This window comes from Triticum urartu, chromosome 1 (genome assembly GCF_003073215.2).
Source record: "Triticum urartu cultivar G1812 chromosome 1, Tu2.1, whole genome shotgun sequence".
NCBI classification, from domain to species: Eukaryota; Viridiplantae; Streptophyta; class Magnoliopsida; order Poales; family Poaceae; genus Triticum; species Triticum urartu.
This window is the reverse complement of record NC_053022.1, coordinates 573,396,669-573,406,832: the sequence shown is the minus strand read 5'-3', so window position 1 is coordinate 573,406,832 and position 10,164 is coordinate 573,396,669.

Here is a 10,164-nt window from a genome sequence, read left to right as displayed (position 1 = left end):
TATGAAATCTGGCAAATGGATAAACAAAACTGCATTCCTTAATGGATTTACTAAAGAAGAGTTGTATACGATGCAACTAGAAGGTTTTGTCGATCCTAAAGGTGTTAACTAAATATGCAAGCTCCAGCGATCCATCTATGGACTGGTGCAAGAATCTCGGAGTTGGAATATACGCTTTGATAAGTTGATCAAAGCATATAGTTTTATACAGACTTGCGATGAAGCCTGTATTTACAAGAAAGTGAGTGGGAGCACTACAGCATTTCTGATAAGTATGTGTGAATGACATATTGTTGATCGGAAATAATGTAGAATTATTCTGTAAAGCATAAAGGAGTGTTTGAAAGGAGTTTTTCAAAGAAAGACTTCGGTAAAGCTGCTTACATATTGAGTATCAAGATCTATAGAGATAGATCAAGACGCTTGATAAGTTTTTCAATGAGTACATACCTTGACAAGATTTTGAAGTAGTTCAAAATGGAACAGTCAAAGAAAAAGTTTCTTGCCTGTGTTACAAGGTGTGAAGTTGAGTAAGACTCAAAGCCCGACCACGGCAGAAGATAGAAAGAGAATGAAAGTCATTCCCTATGCCTTGGCCATAGGTTCTATAAAGTATGTCATGCTGTGTACCAGATCTATTGTATACCCTGCACTGATTTGGCAAGGGAGTAGAATAGTGATCTAGGAGTAGATCACTGGACAGCGGTCAAAATTATCCTTAGTGGAATAAGGATAGGTTTCTCGATTATGGAGGTTACAAAAAGGTTCGCTGTAAAGGGTTACGTCGATGAAAGTTTTGACACTGATCTAGATGACTCTAAGTCTCGATCTAGATGCATATTGAAAGTGGGAGCAATTAGCTAGAGTAGCTCCGTGCAGAGCATTGTAGACATAGAAAATTGCAAAATACATAACGGATCTGAATGTGAAAAGACCGTTGACTAAGATTCTCTCACAAGAAAAACATGATCACACCTTAGTACTCTTTGGGTGTTAATCACATAGCGATGTGAACTAGATTACCGAATCTAGTAAACCCTTTGGGTGTTGGTCACATGACGATGTGAACTATGGGTGTTAATCACATGATGATGTGAACTATCGATGTTAATCACATGGTGATGTGATCTAGATTATTGACTCTAGTGCAAGTGGGAGACTGAAGTGAAGGAAATATGCCCTAGAGGCAATAATAAAGTTATTATTTATTTCCTTATATCATGATAAATGTTTATTATTCATGCTAGAATTGTATTAACCGGAAACATAATAACATGTGTGAATACATAGACAAACAAAGTGTCACTAGTATGCCTCTACTTGACTAGCTCGTTAATCAAAGATGGTTATGTTTCCTAACAGACAATGAGTTGTTATTTGATTAACGAGGTCACATCATTAGTTGAATGATCTGATTGACATGACCCATTCCATTAGCTTAGCACCCGATCGTTTAGTATGTTGCTATTGCTTTCTTCATGACTTATACATGTTCCTATGACTATGAGATTATGCAACTCCAGTTTACCGGAGGAACACTTTGGGCTACCAAACGTCACAACGTAACTGGGTGATTATAAAGGAGCTTACAGGTGTCTCCAAAGGTAGATGTTGGGTTGGCGTATTTCGAGATTAGGATTTGTCACTCCGATTGTCGGAGAGGTATCTCTGGGCCCTCTCGGTAATGCACATCACATAAGCCTTGCAAGCATTACAACTAATAGTTAGTTGTGAGATGATGTATCACGGAACGAGTAAAGAGACTTGCCGGTAACGAGATTGAACTAGGTATTGAGATACCGACGATCGAATCTCGGGCAAGTAACATACCGATGACAAAGGGAACAACGTATGCGTATGTTGTTATGCGGTCTGACCGATAAAGATCTTCGTAGAATATGTAGGAGCCAATATGGGCATCCAGGTCCCGCTATTGGTTATTGACCGGAGACGTGTCTCGGTCATGTCTACATTGTTCTCGAACCCGTAGGGTCCGCACGCTTAAGGTTACGATGACAGTTACATTATGAGTTTATGCATTTTGATGTACCGAAGGTTGTTCGGAGTCCCGGATGTGATCACGGACATGACGAGGAGTCTCGAAATGGTCGAGATATAAAGATTGATATATTGGAAGCCTATGTTTGGACATCGGAAGTGTTCCGGGTGAAATCGGGATTTTACCGGGTTACCGGGAGGTTACCGGAACCCCCCGGGAGCTATATGGGCCATAGTGGGCCTTGGTGGAAAAGAGAAGAGGCTGCCCTAGATGGGCTGTGCGCCTCCCCCTTCCCCTAGTCCTATTAGGACTAGGAGAGGTGGCCGGCCCCCTCCTCCTCTTTTCCCCCTCCGCGAATCCTATTCCGACTAGGATTGGGGGGGGGGAATCCTACTCCTAGAGGTAGTAGGACTCTCCTGCGCCCTCCTCCTTGGACGGCCAGCCTCCCCCCTCTACTCCTTTATATACGGAGGCAGGGGGCACCTCTAGACACACAAGTTGATCCACGTGATCTATTCCTTAGCCGTGTGCGGTGCCCCCTGCCACCATATACCTCGATAATACTGTAGCGGAGTTTAGGCGAAGCCCTGCTGCTGTAGTACATCAAGATCGTCACCACGCCGTCGTGCTGACGGAACTCTTCCCCGACACTTTGCTGGATCGGAGTCCGGGGATCGTCATCGAGCTGAACGTGTGCTCGAACTCGGAGGTGCCGTAGTTTCGGTGCTTGATCGGTTGGATCGTGAAGACGTACGACTACTTCCTCTACGTCGTGTCATCGCTTCCGCAGTCCGTCTGCGTTGGGTACGTAGACAACACTCTCCCCCTCGTTGCTATGCATCACATGATCTTGCGTGTGCGTAGGAAATTTTTTGAAATTACTACGAAACCCAACAATATGTTTGACAGGTGAACCAGGAGAACCCAATACTCTTGAAGAAGCTTTGGGTGATGGAAGTTGGAGAAAAGCAATGCATGATGAAATCATGGCACTTAAGAAAAACAGAACATGGCATTTGGTTCCCCCACAATAAGGTAAATTTTTTATTGATTGTAAGTGGGTCTTTAGGATAAAAAGGAAAGTTGATGGAACCATTGACCGTTACAAAGCTAGACTTCTTGCAAAGGGCTTTAAACAACAGTATGGTATTGACTATGAGGACACGTTTAGTCCAGTTGTAAAGCTTCTACTATTCGTCTTGTTTTGTCCATTGCTGTGTCGAGGGGATGGAGTCTACGTCAGCTAGATGTACAGAACGCGTTCCTCATGGTGTTCTGGAAGAAGAGGTTTACATGAAATAACCACCTGAGTTTGTAAATGCACGTGCACCACTTCATGTGTGCAAGCTTGAGAAGGCATTGTATGGACTAAAGCAGGCCCCAAGAGCATGGTATTCTCGCCTCAGTAAAAAGATGCAAGCACTTGGTTTTGTTCCTTCAAAGTATGACACTTCGTTGTTTATTTATAACAAGTCAAGTATATCCATATTGTTCTCATATATGTTGATGATATAATTGTGACAAGGTCATCTGATGAAGCAATAACTGTTGGAAATATGCCCTAGAGGCAATAATAAATTAGTTATTATTATTATATTTCATTGTTCATGATAATCATTTATTATCCATGCTAGAATTGTATTGATAGGAAACTCAGATACATGTGTGGATACATATACAACACCATGTCCCTAGTAAGCCTCTAGTTAACTAGCTCGTTGATCAATAGATGGTTATGGTTTCCTGACCATGGACATTGGATGTCATTGATAACGGGATCACATCATTAGGAGAATGATGTGATGGACAAGACCCAATCCTAAGCCTAGCACAAGATCGTGTAGTTCGTTTGCTAAAGATTTTCTAATGTCAAGTATCATTTCCTTAGACCATGAGATTGTGCAACTCCCGGATACCGTAGGAGTGCTTTGGATGTGCCAAACGTCACAACGTAACTGGGTGGCTATAAAGGTACACTACAGGTATATCCGAAAGTGTCTGTTGGGTTGGCACGAATCGAGACTGGGATTTGTCACTCCGAATAAACAGAGAGGTATCTCTGGGCCCACTCAGTAGGACATCATCATAATGTGCACAATGTGACCAAGGAGTTGATCACGGGATGATGTGTTACGGAACGAGTAAAGAGACTTGCCGGTAACGAGATTGAACAAGGTATCGGATTCCGACGATCGAATCTCGGGCAAGTACAATACCACTTGACAAAGGGAATTGTATACGGGATTGATTGAATCCTCGACATCGTGGTTCATCCGATGAGATCATCGTGGAACATGTGGGAGCCAACATGGGTATCCAGATCCCGCTGTTGGTTATTGGCCAGAGAGTTGTCTCGGTCATGTCTGTATGGTTCTCGAACCCGTAGGGTCTACACACTTAAGGTTCTGTGACGCTAGAGTTGTTATGGGAAATAGTATGTGGTTACCAAAGGTTGTTCGAAGTCCCGGATGAGATCTCGGACATGACGAGGAGCTCCGAAATGGTCCGGAGGTGAAGATCGGTGTATTGGATGAAGGGTATTGGAGTCCGGAATTGTTCCGGGGGTACCAGGTGATGACCAGCGTGTCCGAAAGGGGTTTCGGAGGCCCCGACAAGCGTTGGGGGGGCCTTATGGGCCAAGGGGAGAGGGCACATCAGCCCACTAAGGGGCTGAGCGCCCTTCCCACCCCATCTCACGTAACCAGGAGAGGTGGGGGCGCCACCCCTAGGGCATCCGCCCCTCCCGGCTTGGGGGGCAAGTTTCCTAGGGGGTGGGGGCGCCCAAACCCATCTAGGGTTTCCCCTGTGGCCGCCGCCCCTCCCCTAGGGAACCCTAGGGCGCCTCCCCCTCCTCCCTTCCCCCTATATATAGTGAGGGAGAGAGAGGGCAGCCGCACCCTTCCCCTGGCGCAGCCCTCTTCCTCCTCCAACACCTCATCCTCCTCCGTACTGCTTGGCGAAGCCCTGCCGGAGAACCACGAGCTCCATCACCACCACGCCGTCGTGCTGTCGGAGTTTTCCCTCAACTTCTCCTCTCACCTTGCTGGATCAAGAAGGAGGAGATGTCTCCCAACCGTACGTGTGTTCAACGCGGAGGTGCCGTAACCCCGTTCACTTGAACGCTTCCGCTTAGTGATCTACAAGGGTATGTAGATGCACTATCCTTCCCCTCGTTGCTAGATTACTCCATATATTGATCTTGGTGATGCGTAGAAAATTTTGAATTTCTGCTACGTTCCCCAACAGTGGCATCATGAGCTAGGTCTATGCGTAGTTTCTATGCACGAGTAGAACACAAGTTGTTGTGGGCGTCGATTTTGTCAATTTGCTTGCCGTTACTAGTCTTATCTTGATTCGGCGGCATCGTGGGATGAAGCGGCCCGGACCGACCTTACACGTGCTCTTACGTGAGACTGGTTCCACCGACTGACATGCACTAGTTGCATAAGGTGGCTAGCGGGTGTCTGTCTCTCCCACTTTAGTCGAATCGGATTCGATGAAAAGGGTCCTTATGAAGGGTAAATAGAAATTGGCATATCACGTTGTGGTTTTCGCGTAGGTAAGAAATGTTCTTGCTAGAAACCTATAGCATCCACGTAAAAACTTGCAACAACAATTAGAGGACGTCTAACTTGTTTTTGCAGCATATGCCTTTTGATGTGATATGGCCAAAAGGATGTGATGAATGTTATATGTGATGTATGAGATTGATCATGTTCTTGTAATAGGAATCACGACTTGCATGTCGCTGAGTATGACAACCGGCAGGAGCCATAGGAGTTGTCTTAATTTATTTATGACCTGCGTGTCAACATAAACGTCATGTAATTACTTTACTTTATTGCTAAAGCGTTAGCCATAGTAGTAGAAGTAATAGATGACGAGACAACTTCAAGAAGACACGATGATGGAGATCATGATGATGGAGATCATGGTGTCATGCCGGTGACAACGATGATCAAGGAGCCCCGAAGATGGAGATCAAAAGGAGCAAAATGATATTGGCCATATCATGTCACTATTTGATTGCATGTGATGTTTATCATGTTTTACATCTTATTTGCTTAGAACGACGGTAGCTTAAATAAGATGATCCCTCACTAAAATTTCAAGAAAAGTATTCCCCCTAACTGTGCACCGTTGCGAAGGTTCGTCGTTTCGAAGCACCATGTGATGATCGGGTGTGATAGATTCTAACATTCGAATACAATGGGTGTTGACGAGCCTAGCATGTACATACATGGCCTCGGGACACATGCGAAACACTTAGGTTGACTTGATGAGCCTAGCATGTACAGACATGGCCTCGGAACACGGAAGACCGAAAGGTCAAACATGAGTCGTATAGAAGATATGATCAACATGAGATGTTCACCGTTGATGACTAGTCCGTCTCACGTGATGATCGGACACGGCCTAGTCGATTCGGATCATGTTTCACTTAGATGACTAGAGGGATGTCTATCTGAGTGGGAGTTCATTAAATAATTTGATTAGATGAACTCAATTATCATGAACATAGTCTAAATTGTCTTCGCAAATATGTTGTAGATAAATAGCTCACGTTGTAGCTCCCTATTTCAATACGTTCCTAGAGAAAGATTAAGTTGAAAGATATTGTAAGCAATGATACGGACTAGGTCCGTAGTCCGAGGAGTGTCCTCACTGCTACAAAGAAGGCTTACATCTTTGATGCACCGCTCGATGTGCAAACCCACACAACGTCGTCTGTGGATGTTGTGAACACCTGACAGACACATCCTGATGACTACTTTATAGTTTAGTGCACCATACTTTACGGCTTAGAATCGGGATTCCAATGATGTTTTGAATGCCATAAGACATATGAGATGTTCCAAGAGCTGAAATTGGGATTTCAGGCTCATGCCCGTGTTGAGAGGTATGAGACCTCTGACAAGTTCTTTTGCCAACAAGATGGAGGAGAATAGCTCAGCTAGTGAGCATGTGCTCAGAATGTCTGGGTGCTACAATCACTTAAATCAAGTGGGAGTTAAACTTCCAGATAAGATAGTGATTGATATAGTTCTCTAGCCACTATCACTAAGCTACTAGATCTTCGTGATGAACTATGACATGCAAGGGATGGAGTTGATCCCAGAGCTGTTCGCGGTGCTTAAGACCGCAAAAGGTAGAAATCAAGAAGGAGCATCAAGTGTTGATGGTTTAACAAGACTACTGGTTTCAAGAAGGGCAAGGGCCAGAAGGGAAACTTCATGGATGGCAAACCAGTTGCCACTCCAGTGAAGGAACCCAAGGTTGAACCCAAACCCGAGACTAAGTACTTCTATTGTAAAGGGAACGGTCACTGGTAGCGGAATTACCCCAAATGCATGGTAGATAAGAAGGTTGGCAACTTCAACAAAGTATATACGTGTTATTAATGTGTACCTCACTAGTACTCCTGGTAGCACCTGGGTATTGGATACCGGTTCAGTTGCTATTATTGGTGACTTGAAGCAAAAGCTACGGACTAAACGGAGACTGGCTATGGGCGAGGTGACGATGTGTGTTGGAAGTATTTCCAAAGTTGATGAGATCACCATCGCACGCTCCATCTGCCTTCGGGATTAGTATTGAACCTAGATAAATGTTATCAGGTGTCTACGTTGAGCATGAATAAGATTAGATCATGTTCATTGCAATACGGTTATTCATTTAAATTAGAGAATAATGGTTATTCTGTTTACATGAATAATACCTTTCATGGTCATGCACCCTATGTGAATGGTTCATTGAATCTCGGTCGTGGTAATACACATGTTCACGCCAAAAGATGTAGAGTTAATAATGATAGTACCACTTTCTTGTGGCACTGTCGCTTAGGTCATATTGGCATAAGATGCATGAAGAAACTCCATGTCGATGGATGTTTGGAGTCACTTGATTTTGAATTGCTTGACACATGTGAGCCATGCCTCATGGGCAGGATGACTAAGACCCCGTTTTCAGGTACAATGAAACGGGCAAGTGACTTGTTGGAAATCATACATGCTGATACATGTGATCCAATGAGAATTGAAGCGTGCGGTGGATATCGCTATTTTCTCATCTTCATTGACGATTTGAGTAGATATAGGTATATTTACTTAATGAAGCACAAGTCTGAAACGTTTGAAAAGTTCAAGCGATTTCAGAGTGAAGTGAAGAACCATCATAACAAGAAGATCATATTCCTACGATCTGATCGATGAGAATTTCTGAGTTATGAGTTTGGCAATCACTTAAGACATTGTGGAATTGTTTCACAGTTGAAGCCACCTGGAACACCACAGGGTAATGGTGTGTTCGGACGTCCTAATCGAACCTTATGAGATATGGTGCGATCTATGATGTCTCTTACCAATCTACCGTTTTCATTTTGAGGTTATGCGTTAAAGACAGCTGCATTCACTTTAGATAGGACACCATCTAAGTCCGTTGAGACGACATCGTGTGAACATTGGTTTGGAAAGAAACCAAAGTTGTCGTTTCGTAATGTTTGGAGCTGCGATGCTTAAGGCTTCAGCCGGAGAAGCTCGAACCCAAAGCGGACAAACACATCTTCATAGGATACCCAAAGGTGACAGTTGGGTACACCTTCTATCTCAGATTCGAGGGCAAATTGTTTGTCGCTAAGAACGGGTCCTTTCTCGAGAAGGAGTTTCTCTTGAAAGAATTGAGTGGGAGGAAGATAGAACTTGATGAGGTTGTCGAACCTTTACTTCAACTAGAGAGTGATTGTCGGTGTCAAAACCAGCGGATCTCGGGTAGGGGGTCCCGAACTGTGCGTCTAGGCCGGATGGTCACAGGAGGAAAGGGACACGAAGTTTTACCCAGGTTCGGGCCCTCTCGATGGAGGTAAAACCCTACGTCCTGCTTGATTAATATTGATGATATGGGTAGTACAAGAGTAGATCTACCACGAGATCAGAGAGGCTAAACCCTAGAAGCTAGCCTATGGTATGATTGTTGTTGTGTATATTGTCCTACGGACTAAAACCCTCCGGTTTATATAGACATCGAAGAGGGTTAGGGTTACACAAAGTCGGTTACAATGGTAGGAGATCTACATATCCGTATCGCCAAGCTTGCCTTCCACGCCAAGGAAAGTACCTTCCGGACACGGGACGAAGTCTTCAATCTTGTATCTTCATAGTCCAGGAGTCCGGCTGAAGGTATAGTCCGGCCATCCGGACACCCCCTAATCCAGGACTCCCTCAGTAGCCCCTGAACCAGGCTTCAATGACGACGAGTCCGGCGCGCAGATTGTCTTCGGCATTGCAAGGCGGGTTCCTCCTCCAAGTACTTCATAGAAGATTTGAACACAAAGATAGTGTCCGGCTCTGCAAAATAAGTTTCCACATATTGCCATAGAGAGAATAATATTTACACAAATCTAATCTGCTGACGTATTCCGTAGTGTGACATCGCACCACGGCCAAGCCTTTATCCGAATCGTTTTATTGTCCCATCTCAGCGTGTTATGCGAGGCGGTTTCCTTGGCACGTCTTGTTAAAGAAGAGATCGTGTCCCCTTATTCCGGGATTCTCATCAATACGGGCGTGGGTAACCCAACCGCGCCATTGATTACGACGCTTGGAGATAAGCGAGTTTTACTAGGCTGGTGGGGACACGTAGTTGCGTCCACCCATATAAGGGGATAAGGATCCACCTTTTTACCTACGCCTTCTTCCTCCTTTGCCTATCCATTCACGCGCACTCGAGCTCCAGCGCCCAAGTCCGCACTCCCCACCTCAACCTTCTCCAGCCATGTCCGGAGCGGGAGGCAAGTGGATGGTCTCCTCCGTCACGGAGGGACACATCAAAAGACTGAGGAAGGCCGGATACTTGTCTAACGACATCGCGTACCGGCTTCCCGAAAAGGGGCAGCTCCTCCCCACCCCAGGGCCCCCTGAGAGGGTAGTGTTCCTTCCCCACTTCCTCCGCGGACTGGGCTTTCCTATCCACCCATTCGTCCGGGGACTCATGTTCTACTACGGCCTGGATTTCCACGATCTGGCCCGGAACTTCATCCTCAACATCTCGGCGTTTATCGTCGTGTGCGAGGCTTTCCTCTGCATCCGCCCCCATTTCGGCCTATGGCTCAAGACTTTCAATGTCAAGCCGAAGGTGGTGCGCGGCAACAGCAGAGATTATATGGGTGT